The sequence below is a fragment of the Dromiciops gliroides genome, chromosome 5, assembly GCF_019393635.1.
Source record: "Dromiciops gliroides isolate mDroGli1 chromosome 5, mDroGli1.pri, whole genome shotgun sequence".
NCBI classification, from domain to species: domain Eukaryota; kingdom Metazoa; phylum Chordata; class Mammalia; order Microbiotheria; family Microbiotheriidae; genus Dromiciops; species Dromiciops gliroides.
In genome coordinates, this window is record NC_057865.1 from 221,160,407 (window position 1) to 221,182,531 (window position 22,125).

Sequence of the window (22,125 nt, forward strand, 5' to 3'; positions counted from 1 at the left end):
TAAATTGTTCTCATTCTGTTCCCTTTACTTTGCATCGGTTCATAAAAGTTTCCCCAAGTTTTTCTGAAACCATCCCCTTCATCATTTCTTTTTTCTTTTCTTTTTTTTAAGTGAGGCAATTGGGGTTAAGTGACTTGCCCAGGGTCACACAGCTAGTAAGTGTTAAGTGTCTGAGGCCAGATTTGAACTCAGGTACTCCTGACTCCAGGGCAGGTGCTCTATCCACTGCGCCACCTAGCTGCCCCCCCTTCATCATTTCTTACAGCACATATGATATTATTTCCTCACATTAATATATATACAACTTGTTCAGCCAGTTCCCAATTGATGGGCATCACCCAGTCTCCAAATCTTTGCCACCACAAAGAGCTAGTATAAATATTTTTGTACATATGGGTCCTTTTCTTTGATCTCTTAGAGTATAGATCTAGCAGCAATATTTCTGGGCCAAAGGATATGGACAGTTTAATTGCTTTTAAGGCATGTTTCCAAACTGCTCTCCAGAATGTTTGGGTTAGTTAAAAGGGTAGATTCCTAACTAAACAAAGGATAGCTGATTGTAGATTATAAAATGAATGATTTCTATTACATAATATAGAACAGCTTTTGTAGAAGCATAATGAATGCAGTTAGAATTAGAAGGCAAACCTTTAATTGCAAAAAACCAAAACAAAACAAAACAAAAACAACATGAGTGGGGGAAGCTAGGTGGTGCAGTGGATAGAGCACCAGCCCTGGATTCAGGAGTACCTGAGTTCAAATCCGGCCTCAGACACTTAACACTTACTAGCTGTATGACCCTGGGCAAGTCACTTAACCCCAACTGCTTCACTTAAAAAAAAATGGAGGGTAAACTTCTGATAAAGATCTGATAGCCAAGTTATATAAAGAATTGATACAAATATAGAGGAACAAGAACCATTCCCTAATAGACAAGTGGTCAAAGGGTACAAATAAGACATTTTGAAATGAAACACAAGCTATCATAACTATATTAAAAACGTTCCAAATCGGGGCAGCTAGGTGCCACAGTGGCTAGAGCACCGGCCCTGGAGTCAGGAAGACCTGAGTTCAAATCTGACCTCATACATTTGACACTTACAAGCTGTGTGACCTTGGGCAAGTCACTTAACCCCAATTGCCTCACCAAAAAAACAAAAAACCCTTCCAAATCATTAATAAAAGAAGTTAAGACAACTCTAGGATCCACTACACACGCATCAGATTAGCAAAGACAACTAAGGAGAAAGATGTTGATTGTTGGAAATTAATAAAATAATAATAATAATAATAATAATAATAATAATAATAATAGCTAACATTTATACGGCACTTGCTATGTGTCAGGCACTGTGCTAATAAGCATTTTACAATTATTATCTCATTTGATCCTCATAACAAACCCAGCTGGTAAGTGTTATTACTATTTCCATTTTACAGATGAGTAAACTGGGGCAAACAGGTCAAGTGACTTTGCCAGGGTCACACAGCTAGTAAGGGTCAAGTGTCTGAAGCTGCATTTGAACTCAGGTCCTCCTGAATCCAGGGCCAGTGCTTTATCCACTGCACCACCTAGCTGCCCCCTATTAATGTTTATTAATAGTTAAAGTTCATGATTCTTGGTCTTACATATTTGTGTCCATCCCCTACACATCGTAGGTACCAGTCTTTTATCACAAGTATTTGATGCAAAGACTTCCCCCATTTGTTACAAATATGTAAGACCAAGAATCATGAACTTTAACTATTAATAAACATTAAGCAATTGAACCAATGCAGTTTTTGATATATCTAGAAATGTAAACTACTAGAGGGAGGGCTCTCTCTTCAACAAGTGAATGGAAAACTGGAAAGTGATTTGGCAGAAATTAAATTTAGAGCAGCATCTGACACCATATGCCACATAGAGCTTCAAATGAATATGTGACCTACATATGAAAGGTCACATCATTTAAATAAATAAATGAATAAATAAACAAAACAGCTTTTCTGGGGCAGCTAGGTGTCACAGTGGATAGAGCACTGGCCCTGGAGTCAGGAGTACCTGAGTTCAAATCTGGCCTCAGACACTTAACACTTACTAGCTGTGTGACCCTGGGCAAGTCACTTAACCCTAATTGCCTCACCAAAACAAAAATAAAACAGCTTTTCTGATCTAAACAAGGGATCAATCAGTGTGATCACAAAAGATAAAACAAAGTTTGTATAAGATTTTATATTATCAAATAATCAGTACAGTTAGACTAAGAAAAGAAATAGTCAGTTGGGGAAAACTGCATTGGTTCAATTGCTTTTTGGATTGTTCCAATCCTTCCCCTATTAAACTATAAGATTCTTGTGGGCAGCAACTGTCTTTATCTTTATGCTCCCAACTGGGACATTTAATAAATGAATAATTTGAACTGAAGCAGCAGTTGTGGGGACCTTTGCAACGGTATGTGAATAATGAGAAAGATGGACAGACTTTGAGAAAAGAATAAGATGACTTGTGTTTAGATTATATAGGAAAGGAAAGAGGATTATTTAGAAGAATAGGATTCTGAGACAATTAATATGCTACACTGATTTTTTAGTGCCTCCTGAATCATAATGTGTTAAAGATGAAGTGATTTATATGATAGAGAGGGACTGTCACAGTGAGAAAGGAGCACAGTAAGGTGGCTCTGAAATCAAATAATAGGGTTTCCTACCCTACCTCTGCCGCTTTTTGCTGCATGACTTTGGGGCAAGTTCCTGGGCCTCGGTTTCCCTTTGTGTAAAATGAAAGGGTAAACTAGATGGCTTCTGAGTTCTCTCCTAGTTCTAAACCTATAATTGTATGATTGGTGACATCACTGCATTTCTCCCAATAAAACATTCACTATCCTAGTTCTCATTCCTTCTACTGGCATGCTTTCCAAAGGAAAAAAAAAAATCCAAATCCAGTCAAATTCATATCCTCCCAGGACCAATATCAGAAATGGACTTAGAGGTACAGCAATCATCCCAGATAAGAACAAAAGGTGATACTAGCTGCTTTGGGTGCTCCCTGGCAAAACAATATACTTTCTTTTGATTCTGAAACACAGAGAAAAATAACGACTGTATAACAATTTCCAAACAGTACTACAGCAGCTCATCCACCTGAATTTGTCCTCATTACTCAGATATATAAACCTCACTAGTTCAATAAATAAGATTGTTAGAGTCTCTCATGTCCAACTTACTACTGAGGCTAGAAAAGTTGGGATGGGAAGTATTGTGAAGAGCTTACAAGCAATATTGAACCTTGTTATGTATAAATTGATATGGGATGAGGTGTTTGTAGCAGGTTAAATCTTACACTGTAACCAGGAAAGCCTGTAGGTAGAGAAGAATGTTAACAAAATATAAAATATTAAATTCAAGTAATAGCACACACCCTGATGATATACCTAATTCCAGCACACAGCAGAAAATCCAAAAAGAGAAGCTGTTTCCTTGACAAAATTCCAACCTAATTATGCTCTAGCACCAGATTTTTCTATTACCATCTCTCTCTTTTGTATCAGAGCTGGCATCCTGACATTCAGTTCATGAAATGAAGAAAAAGGGAGAAATCGCCTCCAAGGAAGGTTCAGACTACTACATTTTTTACTAGATAAAGAAAAAACAAAAAGCCATTCCACTTGAACAACCAGATCACTGTCTATATAGAAGCAAAATGCCTCCCTCAAGACCATGAAAATAGCCAATAAGGTACAGTATGTTCAAACCATTAATTGCTGCTCTGCCAAAAGCTGCCAGTCTATACACAGAGTGCTCCCTCTGCTCCCTTCTTAAGAGTGGTTAAGCGTGCATAAAAGGTACAAGAGCCTTCACAAAGCCAAGTGTAGCTACAGTTTAAAAGTCTTCCTCTCCCTGTACCACATGCTACTTCAAAGGCCAGGGTATGAAAGTGGGGAACGCTAGAGGCTCAGTACCCAAGATCAGAACGTTTGGTAAACAGTAGAGTGCTTTCTAAACTAGACCCTGGCACATGAACAGCCTAGATTTCTGGGGTAACTCCTACCCTTAATGACTAATCCAAATGCATCTTCTCAATGCACCGAACATTTAGATCCCCAGTAAAACATCAAATTCCATGAGATATGAACATAACATGGTAGCTATATTAATATGCAAAGATTACCCCTAAATCCAATAAGGATGCTCAATAGCATTGTAGAAGAACATATAGTTAACTCTATGCAAATACCACAACTGGGAACTTTAAAACTATGTCATAATCCTTTTTTTTCCTTTGAGGCTATAATTCAAAGAGCTCTTCCAAAAGGAAAGAAAAATCTTGCTGGTGTGTTGCTCTACAGTGACAACAGGAAGGAGGTAACTTTACCATTGAAGCACAGGGTTTAAAATTTTAAATGCTTATCCATCCTACTAAGCTGTTACTGCTTGGTAACAAACCTCCTTAGTAGTCAAGCAAATCTCTGCTGCTTTGAACTATCATAGTGTTCCTCTTGCTTGTAGAAGAACAGAGGTACAGGAGTATTTGTGAAGGTAAAGAAACAAAGTATCTTTGGGAAAAGAATAATTTTTAAAAGGGCAAGGAACTGCAGCAGTTAAATTCAGTGCTAAAAAGGTTCTTGGAGGAAGATTTGGCAACCACGGGCAGACCACAATCCTCAGTAGTGTCAGCAGGGAATTCCCCTGTGGTTATAGTTCCCCTTCTCACTATACAACATGGCAGGTCCTTGACAAATAAGCCACACTAGCAAATGACACTACACAAAGCAAGATAATCAGATATGACCCTTACCTTCTGGGAGCTGGCAAAGCAAGACAGGGACATAAAAATAAAATGGGGGAGGGAAAGGAACATAAATTAGGTTGTGGGATTTCTAACCATGTGAAGATGATGCCCTTGCCAAAGCTATATGCAAGCCACGATTTCCTTTGCTTCTTCTGCAAATAGGAGTAATGAAGCCATGATCTCAGGTATTTCTTAGTGTTATCTTAGTGTTACCTCTTTGAATAGCACTGACTTTTCCCTTTCTAAAAGCATATGCCAGATACAAAATGGCTCTAGCAGGGAAAGCAGGCTTATCCAAGTAGTTATTTCCAAGCAAATTTAAAAAATGATAAAGGGAGACCAAGGCAGTTTCTGGGAGGCTCCTTCATTTCAGGAATAATTCATATCATTTTTTGCTCAGGCAGAGGTCAGTTTTAGGCTCAGCTCACTGTAACAAGCAAGCCAAATGTCTGGGTCAGTAACAAATCATCTAACTGAACTAAATTGGTCCATACACAAATCCCAGTATATCTAACTTACCATCCACCACAAATGTCTGGTTATATCAGATAGATAGATGGATGGATAGATAGATACTATGCATTTATATCTATTATGAGATCTATTTTTTTCTTATTGTCAGAACTGCTTGCCCCAATTCCAAAGGTCTTTGGGGACAAAATCTACTTTTCTGCATATTATCTTAACACTAACAATTCCAGGGAGATGAGTCCTTTAGCAGGCTCATTCCTTGGAACCTGAGAAGCTATATAAACCTTTTTCCCCTCTCCAGAGCAGTATGATGGAGGAAAAGGCCACAGACCTCCCTCAATCTCTCCTTTTCTGAAAGGTGACAAGATAGCAATTTGGGGGAAGGAGCTGGGAGGAAGAGTAGGGCAGTGCTGGTCCTAGGCAAATTTTAGAGTCCTACAAAGATCTGAATTCTACTATGGTATCCTAAGATCTAAAATTGACACTGCTTCTTTCACTCATAAAAACTTCCTTTTCCTGTTGAGATCTTGCTGGGTTTTAGGGGTAAATAAAATGATTAAATTAATTTATAATAAGATTCCAAGGAGAACAACATCCTAACCCTTTTTATAATTCAGAACAGAATTTTATTTTCCAAAATAAATGTAAAAACAATTTTTGACATCAATTTTTAAAAACTTTGTGTTCCAACTTCTCTTCCTCCCTCCCTTCCCACCCCCTACCCACAAAAACTCAAGCAATTTATCCTAACCCTTTTGAGAATGTTTAAATTTTAAAAAGAAGATTTGAATTAACCCTTATAGCTCTCTCATGGGATCTTCTGAGAAGCTTCATGATTCCCTTCCTCTCCCCTCAAGTGACTTTAGGAATGCTCTTCAAATTTCTGCTCTTACAGCATCTTCATTTTGGCCCCTGGCCCAGCTCTTTCCTTGTTTCTTTGCTCTCTTTGGTGTAGACTGTGACTCATTGAGTATCTCTTTTCTCTACTCCCTTGCTGTTTCAATCTGAGATCTAACCCACGTTCTAGTGACATATTCACCCAGGTTTGCCCCCTTGAAATATGAGGTGACAACAAAGGAGCTGAGCTGATGAGAATCCTAAGCCACTAAAATAACTGTATATGCTCATTCTTCACCATTTGTTACTCATGTAGCAGGCCCATCTCATAAAACATGGTTGTATGTTCACAATTTAAAAAAGTAAGAGGAATATTGGTTAATGCTTCTCTCATATATGCACATCTGTAACACAGCTAATGGTGAAACAAAAGAACCAAGAATGGAGGATAAAGGAACAAGAAGAAGAAGCTTGGAGCAGGGCAGGATCTAAACGTGAAAACGACAATGAAAAGGAGAGACAAAGACTCCAAACAGCAACATCTTAGTGACTGGCATGCCCCAAATTAATGAAACAATGTTTTATCTCTCAGAGAAGGACAGAGGGGACCAAGATGCTTGTACTGAGCTCCTCAGAGAAACTCGCTAGCAGTAAAGCTCAGGCTCATTGCCAGTAATATACCTTGTCTTTCTCACTGTGTAAAAAAGCAGAGATTATCATTTACAAATCAAGTGACAGCCTAAATTATTAAAAAAAAAAAACAAACACAACTGGTCCACGGGAATAAGAAACTGATATCCCTTCTACGCATAAGGCAAATGGCTTTTCCAGAAGCCATGTCTTTGGCGTTCTCAATCTAGCACAGCAAGTTGCTTTCCATAAGGACTCAAATGACAGGGCAAGGCTACAGATTTATTCTCAAGTTCCTAAGCAGATCCACACAAGAAGAGTTTTTAAAGGCAAATAGTTTGAAGAGGTCTCTTTTTCCAACACTGAGACTTGCAAATTCAATCGGGGACCCAAAGATGGAGCTATATTTGAAATCAGTTTAGCTTTTCAATCTGATGGCAGAATCTGCAACTCTGGGATTTACATGTGGTATTCACCTGAGGACACAGCTAATTAAACAAAATTCAACATTCATTTTCTCCTCACTCCCCAAATATTTTCACATGATGATTGTAGCACAGATACTTACCTAGAGAGACTACCAGAAATAATTTTCCATTGCATCAAATAATTCATAATGACAACATAAATGCACTCCGGCATGGGGATAATGCTCAAAGAATTAATATTTTCCCCACGATTCTCAAAGTCACGTTTCCTCCTCTTGTCCAAATTCCCAGCATGAGCATGTGAGAGAAGTTTAATTTGTATGCTGTTTCTCCAAAGTGAGGTTTTGAAAGAGAGATGCTTACTGCACATCCTGACGTGAAAGGAATGGCCATTGTGCTAAGATTTAAAGAGCAATCCCTCTGGGGGTTAAATACATCTAAATCTAAACAGACAAAAGAGAACTGACACTGAGGGTTAGGACATTCAATTCCTTTTTTAACATTCATTTTAGTTATCTTATGAAAAAAGAAACCACTGAAGAAATTGTGGACAGTTATGGTTAAGTTTCTGAAAAAATTCACAGTCATGTTTGAACAGATTTGGTATAGATAACAAAGCCATTGATCCAGTGAGGTAAGAGCCGCCTAATATTTCACAGAAAATTACCAAGAAACAAAAGAAAAAAGATCTTAAAGAAAACCAACAACAATAACAACAAAAACAAAACCAACAAACCAAATCCTCCCACACCTACTTGCCATGAAAATGCCAATGAAAAAAGAAAAAGAAATGAAAGCAATCATTTGCTCTACAGGAAATGTTGCCATGAAACAGTGTATGTCTTCACATTGTAGATGAGACCCAAGGGCCTACATTCTAGTTAAGTGTGTGCTGATGCTTATATTTGCAACCTTCCTTTCAAAAGGGTTTGTAATTTGGATGTAAAGACTCAGAAGCCTGGCTCTAGCCAAACTACAGGTGAAAAAAATGCCTTGGTTTTCATTATTTAGTTCAATTTAAAAGGGGTCAAATGTTGTATATAAGCCACTGGCACATAGTTAAAAAGTTTAAGTTTGTTACAGTCACATTTTCTTGAGATGAATGCTAAAGTTCTGTTTCTTCAAAACAAACCCCCACATTTGACCATTTCCAAAAAATACACATCTCATTTTGCAGCAAGAGTCTATCACCTCTTTGGCTTCTGGACTCATGCTTTATTGATACACTAATCAGAGTTCTAAAGTCTGTTATGCTGTTATTGTATAAATTGTTCTCTAAGTTCTGCTCACTTCACTCTGCATCAGTTCACAGAGGTCTTCCCAGTTTCCTTTGAAACTGTTCCATTACATTCACATGTCATAATTTGTTTAGCTATTTTCCAATAGGAAGATAGCCCCTTAATTACCTTTTTTTGGTTACTATGAAAAGAACTGCTACAATATTTTTGTATATATGGGTTCTCTTCCTTTTAAAAATAAAATCCCTTGTGGAATACACTTCGATATGCAAAACACATTGAAATAAACAGAATCCTGCCAACTGATTACTCTTGAATTTCTATTTAGTATTTCTCTTTTGGATGAAATGAAGGCATACTGCTAATGTTGGGTCCAAAATTCTACACAGTTTACTAACTTTTGAGGCATAGTCCAACTCCTTTTTAAATAAAATAGCTTAGATGAATCCACAGTTCCACCAAGAGAACATTAATGTGTTTTCCCATAGTCGCTCCAACAGTTGTCATTTTTCTGGGTCAACATAGTTGTGAGGTAAAAACTAAGAGTTGCTTTAATTTACATTTAATTTACATTTCTCTAATTATTGGTGATTTGGAACATTTTTAAAAACATGGTTATTGAGAGCTTGGATTTTTTCCTTTAAAAACCTATTATCTTTTGATCATCTCTCTGCTGGGAAATGGCTTATTCCTATAAAATTTTTAAAATTTTCATTTTTTTCCAATCAGTAAAAAAATCTGCCTTTTCTTTCACCCTCCCTCCCCCCCTTCTCCTTTCTAAATAGCTAAGAGAGAAGAGCTCTGCAGTCACTGTATGTGGGTAGTAACGGCGCTTTTACTTGTCACTGTGCAAAGCCTGTTAAATATTTACAACACAGGCAGCAATAGCTAGCCCTAAACACCCAGTTGTGAGTTTGAATTTTTTTACAAATAAATCTATGACAAGTTTTCCCCAGCAAAACGCCAAAAGACTTTACTAACAGCTTCAAGAGACCTGGTGGGTCCAGAGGAGCAGTTATAGGCCATCTGGTGATTACTTATTATTATTTATACAGTGCTGTAGACATACACACAGATGTGTTATGAATCCACATACAGAGAAGGTTCTAACAAGGGCTGCAGACAAAACGTTACTGCTGAGCAAGTCAATCTGCATTAAAGAAACAATGCTAACCAGGCAAAGGAAGCACACTGGCCATTTTTTAATCTGCTGCATCAGCTGGAAGATTATGTTTAACCAAAAAAAAAAAAAAAAGCATGAAGAACCAATTTACTGATGAAGGTATCATAAGTAAACTTGGCTGATCTAGGATTTTGTAGCAGTAGAAAAAGAGGGACAGGATATGGTAGGTAACTTTGGAAAAAGGGGATGGTAAATACCCCCTCTGCTGGTAGAAGAGCTGAGGAAAAGAGATAGGGGATTTTATCTTTTTTTATCAGGAAATCCCTGATAAGAACAGTTTTTTGGGGTCACATTCAAAATATTGTGCTGCACCCACAGATAACAAGGAATTCCAAAAATCAGACAAGCGAGCAACAAGCATTTCTTAAGCCAAGCACTGGGGATAAAGCCAGTCAAACGGTTCTTGTCCTCAAGGAGCTGATGTTCTAAGTGAGGAGGCAACATGTACATATACAAGGACATGCAGAGAATATAACAAAATGAAATCAAGAGAATTTAGGGAGGGAGGACATTAGCAGCTGCAGGTGCGTGCATGTGTGTGTACACTTCATGTATAATGTGGCACTTGAGTTTTAAAGAAAAATGATGGGGGGCGGCTAGGTGGCGCAGTGGACAGAGCACCGGCCCTGGAGTCAGGAGTACCTGAGTTCAAATCCGGCCTCAGACACTTAACACTTACTAGCTGTGTGACCCTGGGCAAGTCACTTAACCCCAATTGCCTCACTTAAAAAAAAAAAAAAGATGGATTCCAAGAGGCAGAGGTAAAGAGAGAGGGCATCCCAGGTACAGAGGATGGCCAGTGAAAAGGGGACAAGGTCAAGAGATTAAGTGTTCTGCGTGAGAAACACAACAGTAGAATGTTTACAGAAAATAGTGTGCAAAAAGACCAGAAAGAAAGGCAGAAGGCCAGGTTGTGAAGAGCTTTAAATACTAGGGTATATATGTGATCCTAGAGGTAATAGGAAACCACTAGAGTTGTGCAGTTATTGTATATTGTCCTGCACTTTAGGAAAAACATTTTGGTGACTATGTGGAGGACAGACTGGACTGAAGGAGACTTGAGATAGAGACACTAATTAGAAGGCTATTGCAATAGTCCATTGAGAAGTTATGAAGGCCTAACCTAGGGTGGTAATTGTGTAAGCAGAAAGAAGGGGACACATGTGAAAGATAATGTGGAAAAGGAGTCAACAAGATTTGGCAATAGGTTAGGTATGTGGGGTGAGAGGGAGAAATGACCAGTAGGATGGTGGTGTCCTAGAGAATAACAGGAAGATTTGGAAAGGTGTAGGTTTGTGGGAAAGTTCTGTTTTGGCTGTTTAGTTTGAAAAACCTGTAAGATACCTAGTTTGGAATGCCAACAGGCAGTTTATGATGCAGACTGGAGCTCAAGTAAGAGAGTAGGATTGTATAAGTAGATTGGGAATTCATCTGCCTACAGATGATAACTGAACCTAGAGAGCTGATGATGTCACCAAGCAAGAAAATGTAGAGATAAATTAGAAGAGGGCCTGTGATAGAAGTTTAGAAATATACCATAATTAGTGGGTGTGACATGGCTGATGATCCAGCAAGGGAGACTGAGATCCAGACAGGTAGAAGAAAGAACTAGAATAGAGTGGTGTTATGAAAAACTGGAGATCCATTAAGAGAATGTGGTCAGCAGTATCAAATGCTATAGAAAGGTCAGGAAGGATTGAGGACTGAGAAAAGATTATCAAATTTGATGATAAAGAAGAGCTACCCATTTAGAATGAGAGTGATTTCAATTAAGTAATGGGAACAGAAAATAGGTGTAAAAGGAGCAAAATATTAGGAAATGATTAAATAAAGGAATTTCAGAGTTCTTGATCATGGAACTGGAACAATGATTCTTCTCCATTTCCTGGGCATGATTTAATTAGCTACATATAACCTTCCTGCATGTAGGAGTAAGGAGTAAGAAAAAAAATCTACCAAATTTGCTCATATCTGACCCTCAAAAATAAATTACATTCCATAAAACACTAAATCTATGATCCCATGATCCCACTAGAAGCCCCAAAGGTCACACAGCAAAAATACTGCATTGGAAGATAAAAACCTTGAGTTCTGTCTCTTGCTCTGCTTCTGAAAATCACTCACCTTAGGCAAACTGCTAACAATCTCTTAGTTTTCCCCATCCCAGGCTCTATCTCATCTATATGATGAAGACAGCATTTCTATTGCTATCACCATGAAGACTGAAAAGAGATATCTACAGTGTTCTTCAAACTGGAGACTGGTTAAACAAGTTGTACATGAATATAACGGAATATTATCATTCTGTAAGGAAGGATGACTATAATGATTTATATGAACTGATGCAAAGTGAAGGAAACAGAACCAAGAAAACAATATATACAATGGCCACAACTACGTAAATGGAAAGAACAAAGCAAGTGAAAGCAAGTATTAAATTATAAAAGGTTTGGTCCCAAATAAGAAAGGATGAGAAGGTACTTCCCTGCTTTTTTTTTTTTTTTGGGGGGGGGGGGTGAGTGGAAGAAAGGGGAAGTGGGTACATATATGGAACACAGAACATGTATAACTTTTTCTTTTCTTTTTTTTTTTTTTTTTGTGAGGCAATTGGGGTTAAGTGACTTGCCCAGGGTCACACAGCTAGTAAGTATTAAGTGTCTGAGGCCAGATTTTAACTCAGGTATTCCTGACTCCAGGGCCGGTGCTCTATCCACTGTGCCACCTAGCTGCCCATGTATAACTTCTTCAATGCACTCATTACTTTTCCTGAACTTTTTTTCCTTTTTAAAAATTTGTTAATAGAGGATGGCCAAAAAAAAAAAAAAAAGAGGATGGCTCTCTGTGAGGATGAGAGACGAATGCTACACTGGAAAATGTAAGTGATGTAAAAACAATTTAAAAAATAAATAACTTTTTAAAAAGATGTCTGTATAACATTTTGTGTATTCCAGAAAGGTGCTACACAAACACAGCACATGATTACTGAAAAATAAGGTTAACATTTGGCCTAATTGAGTATAACATAGTGTATTTTCAGCTGCCTGGCAGCATGCAAACACTCTTACCAGATGGGGGCTGAATGAATTATTGAACAGAACATGAATTATTAAATAAAAGATTTGAAATGTGTGATGATTTTTAAAAAAACCAAACTCTTGGGGAGTAGGGGGAGGGGAAGGTGGGGAAAGAAGGCTTGCTTTTGTTTGGTGGAAATTGCTCTCACCTGTCAAAGTCTATAAACACTGCTTACATCAGGGTTTGACAAATTCCCAAAGTCAAGTTCACGTGCATTCCTGGTAGTGTCCAGTATTTTTTGTGGGATCTCACATACTCATTCCTGTACATATTTTATTGATAATAAAAGATAACTTGAATAAATGTGCAAACCACCAAAGAGGACAGGAACAGAGAGAGGGCTCCCTTTCTGAACCTTTCCATAAGATCTTTGTAGGCCTTCAGTGATCTTTATTTAGGGTTCTATCTGAAGCTAGGAACCCATGCCCCATTACAATATACTGCCTCTCCCCACTCCCCCCCCTTTTTTTTCTTTCCTTGAAATCTGAAAATTTAATCTGGCTCCCAGATTCTAACCCTGACTTACACTGTCAACAACATTCAATTAGCAAAACTGTTTCTTTCCTTAAATTGAGTGCTACTCAATTTAAGAAATCTAACATAAGAAATTAAGAATAGGCCCCATATCAGGCTTCCTTGCTGTTATTTAACCATGCCAGGGGAAATCTGCTAAAAGGACAGAATTTCATGTTTACAATCCCACAGCACTACTTGGCCCCACTCACTGCGGGAAGGGGAGGGGGGCAGGGAAGAAAAGGGTCTAGGATAATGGGGAAAATCTCTATGGGTCTGTGTTATACAGGCTATAAAACATATACCTTTGTGGCATACCAGAATTTAGCCAATCATAGGTGATATTTGTTGCTTCGTATATTACAAAGCAATAGAGATTTAGGGGATAATGTTCACAGTAGCAGAGTATACGAAGCAATAAATGGCTTTGGAGGTTGGTTAAATGCCAAGTGAAGCCAGGACTACAGTACCATAAACATTATTCCTATTATATGACAAGATAAGGTGTACAACAAGCTGCCCTCATCCCACTGCTACCATTGTTCTTCGCCTTGGAAGAGGCAAAAAGAAGTCCAGAGGACTGTGATCTGACATTTCTCATGGTACAGTTATTGATAGGACCCCAGTCTGTTTCCAAATTACCCCGAGGCCACTCTGCAGAAAAGATCAGGTGGTAGATGTCCTTAGGGAAAAAGAAACCCTGTCAAGTCTAAGCATAAGCAACAATCCAAAGGTCAATCAGGATTTTGCCCTTATTAAAGACAATGGCAGGTTGAATGATGCAGAATGGTTGTGACAGAAACCCTTTGTTCAATGACTGATAATGGGCTAATACTAATAATAGTCCATCAGCGGCATCTCCTCAGAGGCCTGTTGCAAGTGAGAAATGTGCTCCTATATTCAGAGAAGCAGACAGATCTTAGCAATATGTTGGTAGTGTCCTTACCTCTTTTCATAGGTACTCAAAGCTTTGAGCATAATAAGCAACCAGAGGGTCAGAAAGCCTGTCTAAAGCTGCCTGACCTGGATCATAACTGAATTCAGGAAGCTGAGAGTATGCTAGAACCTGTTGACCTGTCAAATTTGGACCTAAATTGTATAAAACGTATCCACATGAAAGATGCATAATAAAGACACATGACTATACGTACATAATCAACTACCCACATAAAATATTAGTTTCAGAAATGACGTGCAAATTCTTGTCTTAATAGAACTTTTACATAATAGAATCTCAGATAGCTACTTCCCACAGATAACATGAAAGGCTTGGGAAGAGCCTTTCTAGGTCCATGGAACCACACAGGGCTTAACTATATTCCCTCTATTTTATAACACTGAGGCAAAGCAACAACACAGGTCTGTTATTATATAGAGATGGAGCCCTCCACACATTTCGAAAAAACTCACATGACCTTAACTCAACAAACCCTTTGGCAATCTGGCATCTGGGGTATTGCTGGCCTTAACAACAGGGCCCCATTCTCAGGAGACAGCTCCATTGAGAGGCGCTAAGCAGACTGCTGCTTTCCCTAGTTCCTCTTTGTGGAGATGAAAGGCCTTGGAGGATACAGTCTGTGGAAGAACGCAGGGAAGGGAGAGCGAGTGAGCGCGAGCACGCGTGCGTACACACACACACACACACACACACACACACACACACACACACACTCTCTCTCTCTCTCTCTCTCTCTCTCTCTCTCCTATCACCTGTCTTTTAAGACAGGAATGTAGACTGTATGGCCTTGAGCAGCATCTTTTCTAACAGGACATGCAGCACATTTAGAACTCAGCTGTGTCACATTAGACTTACTGTTGGGAAGTAGATCATGAACAGAATCCAAAAATAACAGCCATTAAAGACCTAGCAACCAAAACATGTTTACGTATCCATTGAAGGCCCAGCAGCTTTGATTATATGGTGGGTAGCAGACTTGACTAGTCTATTTTAGGCAAATTTTCCTCTCACCTTCTTTCAACATTAACCTACGGTGTTTCCTTAATACAAGGGGGAATAGGAAGAACTCTGAGAAAAGGAGAGTTGAGGGACAGTAAACACTGGTGGGTAGAAATAGGCAACTTCTATGGATTTTCTTTCTTTTTTTTTTTTCCTTGCTTGATCCTCTTATTTATATCTAATTCATGTACCCATTTGGAGCTTGTCTTGGTAAGGTGTGAGATGTTGTTTTACATTTAGTTTCTTTTTTTTTTTAAATAAAAGTATTTTATTATTTTCCAGTTACATGTAGAGATAGTTTTCAGCATTTGTTTATATAAGATTTCCAATTTCCAATTTTTCTCCCTCTCTCCCCTAGACAGCAGGTAATCTGATATAGGTTATATATATTATGGATTTTCTTATAATTTGTCTTCTGATTTTAAAAACCAATCCATTTTTTGGAAGGTGGTTTTAAAACCTTTCATTTCTGTCTTCCCTCCCTCTACAAGAGAGGTGTCAAACACCTCCAACGTGCCTTAACTAGATTAAAATTTAATAAAATCTAAATATAATAAAACATAGAAAATGTTAGTATGTGATTTTTTTAAGTCAAATGTGGTCTGCAGGGATCTTTGTGTACAGTTTAGTGGCCCCTGTTTCTCCTGGGATTTGACACCAATGCTCTATAGTCTCTAGGGCAACAAGCTTTAAACCTATTTAAACCTATAGACTACCTCTCCTAGAGCTTAAGTGGCCTCTGTGCTATGCTATAATTTCTGGGACAGGGAATTTGGATTACGTTCAGTCAGACGGCTTCAAAGTGACCTTTGTCCTAGTTAAGGAAAGGGCCATACATTAGTTTTATTATATTTTTTGCTAGACCATCACTATTTCATATATCTGGAAGAAAGACTATGGAAAATCCTAAGAAACTAAAGGAGAGTTTGCTTAAGGAACTATATTCTTACCTGAAGATAAAGTTCTGAAAGAAGAATGAATCTACCTGTTTTCCTAACACCCCTTGGAGCTTTGCCACCCTTTGTCCAAGAAATAAACTATCTGAACAGAACAGAGGGTTAGCTAGTTGTCCTTATGTTCTATACTGACTCAATCACCGAAAATAAACCTTTCAATGCCCAAGCTAGAAGTTTTAAGGAAATGTGACAATCCAAATACCAGTAGAACATTAACAACACAAGAGAGAGAAAGCAGGGAAGGCTACTGGTGATAATAACTAGCACATAATTCTTTAAAAGTTCCAAAGCACATTTTCCACAATAGCCCAGCCCTCACTGCCATTATCTGGAGAGGTAGCTCCTATGGGAAAAGAGTGGGCCATCCCCATCAACTATACTGCCACCCACAGGCCAGGCAAGCCAATCTAGCTGAAACACCAGGCTATCTCATAGGAGAAACAGAACTGCTAGGCAAGTCAAACCATCACCACTACCACCATCACTCTGCCTACCAGTCCAGTACCCTGAACTCAAAAGCCTTGAGAATAGTTGTGCTCCCCTTCCCCCAACCACCAAATTGGCTCCCAGCCCAGCTCCTACAACTACCACTGAAGGGAGGAATCACAACAGAAAAGTGGCCCACCTTCTTCATCACCATCCCTAATAACCAATCCCTACCAAAGGCAGACAGTAATAGGAGCCCTGGGAGAGGCAGCACCTCCCATACTACCCAGGGCAGGGGAGCCATCCTCGATGAAATAGCAAGGAATGGGGAAGGAGTGAGAGGGGGTGGCAGCATGAACCAGGGAAGTCAAACCACCTTGACTACCATTTCTCCTGAAAGAGATGGCCAAGTACCCTGAACCCAAGAGCCTTTGGAATAGCAATGCTTCCAGTCCAGTGCTCAGCCATCATCTTGGGAAGCAATTCCTATGGAGATGCAGCCTGGCAACTGCTCCTAGAGGTGCTACTGCCACAGCTACTGAAGACCCAGAAAGGAAAATTCTTGACACCAAAGTCCTTGGGACTGTCAAATAATCCAATACCAGAAATTGATATGATTTTATATGTGGAAATGACATGAAAGAAGAGGCACGATCATCTGCTTTGCTGCTTCACCTTAAGGATTTTTCCATATGATTTACAGCTGAAACCTTCCACTATGTTGTCTCCCCCATTAGAATCTGACAGCAAAACTGTCTTTACTGTTTTGTATCTCTAGCACTTCACACAGTACTTTGCACTCAGTAAGCATTTAATAAATGCTTCAATGATTCATTCATTCAATTATATGGTGAAATAGGAAAAACAAGCACTAAATAGTACAGTACTACTGGTAGGTAAGAGATCAAAGCAATACAGGAAGTAGGAGCTATAAAAGTTGGCCTCTTTTCTCTGTGAAAAAAAAAAAAGTCTTTCAGGATCTCAACTTCAGTACTATTCTTTTTCTTTAAAAAAGATATTTTGGGGGCAGCTAGGTGGCACAGTGGATAAAGCACCGGCCCTGGATTCAGGAGGACCTGAGTTCAAATCCAGCCTCAGACACTTGACACTTACTAGCTGTGTGACCCTGGGCAAGTCACTTAACCCCCACTGCCCTGCCAAAAAAAGAAAAAATTTATTTTTACTGAAATCTTTTGTTTTTACATTGTTTAGACTTCCACATACATCTCTCTTCCTTCTCCCTCTCAGAGCACCATCTTTTATAATAAGAATTTTTTTTAAATAAAAAGAGAGGAAGAAAAAAAAATTCAGCAAAACTAATCAGTACATTGAAAAAAATGTGACAGCAAATGCAATATCCCATGCCCTTGTACCCACCATTTCTGCAAAGGAGTAGGGTGAGGTGTCTTCTTACATCTCTTCTTTGGGGGTCAAACTTGTCATTTGTAATTTTGCAACATTAATTTTCAATTGATTCTATTCTTTTTCAATCAGAATTGGTTTTTGCCTAAATCAATTCTATTTGCAGTTCTGTCAACCCTTCCAAAAAGTTGGGTGAAACTTTGCCTTATGTACCTAGTTTCTATTTTATTACTTTGGGGGGGTTTTGTTTGGAGAGGTTAAACATATACTGTATGGGTGGCCAGAGCTGGCTAGGTGTCAGAAGACCCAGATTCAAGTCCTGCCTCTGTCACAGACTGGCTCCATGCCCTCAGACAACTTTCTAAGATTCCAAGTTGCTATGGTGTCAATCTCCACTGTTAAAGGACTTTCTTCCTTCAGAGCTCTTTAATCACAAACTTCCTCTGTCAAGGCAGCTAAGTCTTCTTGGCTCTGAGGGCACGTGCTTCGGTCTCCCGTCCTCTTCTCACCCTGGTCACCTTCCTCTGGACTTATTCCAGTCTGGCCCTGTCTTCTCTAAAATGCAGAACCCAAAAAGGAATCCACTAGTCCCTGTATGACTGACCTCCCCCCTCCATAATTGAGCCTATGATCTCCTGAGCTATTCCAGAGGACATGTCACACAGCAGGCTCAAACTTCCACTTCACTTGGACAGGCATTTAGCAAATGCTTATTGCATGAAAGGCACTGAGCAGGAGATAGAAAGAAACAGTTGTGGCTCACGAGGAGATTCCATTCTACTCTAAGACATAGCATGGGGCAGCTAGGTGGCACAGTGGATAAAGCATCAGTCCTGGATTCAGGAGGACCAGAGTTCAAATCCAACCTCTGACACTTGACACTTACTAGCTGTGTGACCTTGGGCAAGTCACTTAACCCTCACTGCTCCACCAAAACAAACAAACAAACAAACAAAAAACAAGACATAGCATGTACACAGAGCAATGTGAGGAAAACAAGAGCACTAGGAACTAGGGGCACTAGGGAAGGACCTCAAGGGAGCTCTGAAAGAAAGCAAACGTTTGCGCATTCTAGGCCTGGGAGCCAATTTGTGAGAATTCATGAAATAGTAGGGATAGTAAAAATTGTAGAGTTCATGAATCTAGTCCAATAAACACTGATTAATCTCCTATTGTGTGCAAGGCAGAGTAGTAGATGACGGTGGCCTCCTGCCTTTGTGACCTACATATGACCAATAGTCATAGGTCCAGATCAAAAAAAGAAAAAAAAATGTTCAAAGCACTGTGCCAGGTGTCTGAGCTATAAGGATAAAATGAAAACCTGTCCTTTCTCTCAAAGGGCTTACTTTCCTAGGGAAATTTAACATTAAACAAGTAAATATATTCATGCTGCTAACAACTGGCATCAAATTACATTAAACTGGCATTTAAGGCTTGCAAAATACTTTACATCCATTATCTCACATGAGTTTCACAACAGCATTGTGAAGTACAGGTATAATTATTCTCATTGTACAGATAAAGAAACTGAGGCTGAAAAAGGTTACTTTACCCAGGGTCACATAGCTAGTAAGTATCAGAGGTACAAGAATGTGAACACAAGTCTTCCTGTCTAGCACTTTATTCACTCTACTACACTGCCTTCTAAATGGTAATTCAAAGAAAAGCGAGAGAGAACTAACAACTAAGGGTATATCAGCTAGCCTTGAAGGAAGGTAGGAAATCTAAAAGGAAGAGGTTAGAAAGGAGTTCATTCCAGGGATGGGGGTAGCCTATGCACAGTGGTAAAGACAGGGTGTCAGTTGAGGAGCAATAAGTAGGCCAGTTTGGCTGGACACCAGAGTGGGTAAGGAGAATAATAGGCAATAAGCCTGGAAAAGTAGGCTGAAGCCAGACTATGAAGAACACCAAGGACACCAAGCTCAGAAGTTTGTATTTGATCACAGAGGCCACTAAAAAAAGAAAGTAAGCCACTAAAGGTTCTTGAGCAGGGAAATGATGTGGTCAGATTTATGATTTAAAATGAAGGGGAAGGGGCGGCTAGGTGGAGCAGTGGATAAAGCACCGGCCCTGGATTCAGGAGTACCTGAGTTCAAATCCGGCCTCAGACACTTGGCACTTACTAGCTGTGTGACCCTGGGCAAGTCACTTAACCACCATTGCCCCACAAAAAAAAAGAAAAAGGAAAGAAAGAAAATAAATAAATAAATAAAATGGAGGGGGAAACAGATTAGAAAGGGAAGGTAGAGACTAGAAGATCAGTTTTAAATCCTAGTCCAGGAAAGAGGTGATGGACAAGGATGGTGGCTGTGAGAATGAAGAGAAGTGGACAGTACAAGAGTTATTAAGGTAGAAAAACAACAACAAGATTTGAAAACTGATTAGATACAGTAGAGTAAGGAAAAAGAAGGAAATGAAGATGACCTCAAGGTTAGAGGTTGTGAACCTGGTGTTCCTGGAAGGACACAGTAAGTCAGAGAGAAAAAGGATTTGGAGGAGCATTGGCCTTAGAGAAGAAAATAATCCAAATGTGTTTTATGTATGGAAAGTGTGCATTTTCAGGAGAGGCCCAGAAGGTAGGTGATCAAAGACTAAGGAATTTATGAGAAGATTATGGCTGAGTATAGAGATTTAGGAGTCAGTCATAAGCTTTTTTTTCATTCAATCTGTTGCTTCCCCCATCTTATTATTTGGTCCAACATTCTAACCTAATATCTTTTTGTATCCTAAGTTTGTGTTAACCATCCCTCCCACCACATCTGCAAATTTGATAAGCATGCCTTGACTCTAAAACACTGACAGAAATGATGAGCAAAACAGGGCCCATGACACATCTGAGGAGCAGTGACCTCTGTCCGGGTTGACATTCATTTCACTAATCGCCACTCTTTGGGTCTAATCATTCAAGCAGTTCTAAATCCCCCCTAACTGTATTCTAATCACAGTTATGTCTCTTCACCTTATTAAACTGTGTCCATGGCAAGCTCTTGATCTAGTCTAATGAACCTATCAAAAAAGAAATAGTGAAACCATTAGAACCTATGCAGGTTCTTTTTTTTTTTTTTTTAGTGAGGCAACTGGGGTTAAGCGACTTGCCCAGGGTCACACAGCTAGTAAACCTATGCAGGTTATTAAATGATCATCACAATTTTCTAACTGGTCACACACTATCTCATTAATAATGTGCTCTAGAATTTTGCCAAGAATGCCATTTTGAAGCTTCCATCCTCTTCCTATTTTTGAAAAACCAAGACAGACCATAGAATTTCTCTCTTCCAAATTTAACATAGAAGCTATGCAACTGTGCAAGAAAATGAGGTATTAAAACTGTTAGAATAAACTTACAGTCCAAAAGAGGTAAAATTTAAATACAAAACAGAAAAGGAAAAAATATATTTTCAATTTTATATACAATTTGGTACACATTCTAACAGTGTGTTAGAATTGAACAATTAGATCCAATTGGAGTCAGGAGAGAGCTGGGTCTGGATTCTATACCTTAGGTAGCTATTACTTGTGATCACAGGCAAGTCACATATTTTCTCTAGGGTTAAACTTCCTCATCTGTGAAAGGGGAAAACAAAATCTATAATACCTCACAGAGTTGGAAGGATCAAATGAGATACTAAATGTAAAAGGGCTCAGTAAACTTTGGAGTGCTACATAAATCTAAGTTAACATTATTTTTAAGCAGTGTATAAAGAAAATAGTTTCTCTTACACCGTTATAGCCTAACCTGTTGCTAAGAAGCACCACAGTACTTGACCACGTTAAACTTTTGCTCTCTCAGGAATAGTTAAGAGGAATTGAGTAGAGTCTGAGACCATTAAAGAGACATACTTCTTGATTTATGAATGAGGTACTGGTTTTAAAGTTAATTTCCATGAAGCAAACTCAATTTCCTCCATTGAATTATAGAACTGTAGACTTTAGAGCTGAAAGCTCCTTAGAGAACATTTTATTATAAAAACTGGAAAAAAAAAAAGCCATGGAAAACAAACCCCCCAAAGTTTGAACTGACAGCTTTTTCAAGCAATCAATACTGGTATAGTAAAGAGTAAAGGAAAAGGTTGTGAACTCTGCACAACATCAGGAGCTCCCCATTCCTTGCTCCCGTCCTTAGATGATCTAAAGTTCTTCAACTTCTATGGACATCCCAGGTTCACATGCACATGTCTAGAACTTGGTTTTCCTTGGTACCTGTATTACTTAATAGAGCTAGGACACATAAGAAGGGATATAGATAGATCTTTTGTTTCTCTTTCCTTATCCTTTTGT

The 22,125-nt window shown here is 38.9% G+C and overlaps 1 protein-coding gene across 5 annotated transcripts in view; it reads right to left on the bottom strand.

The window, feature by feature from the left end:
- The window catches only part of ATF7 (activating transcription factor 7), a 96,759-nt gene that overhangs the window by 49,067 nt on the left and 25,567 nt on the right, over positions 1–22,125 (bottom strand). The window lies entirely within an intron of this gene.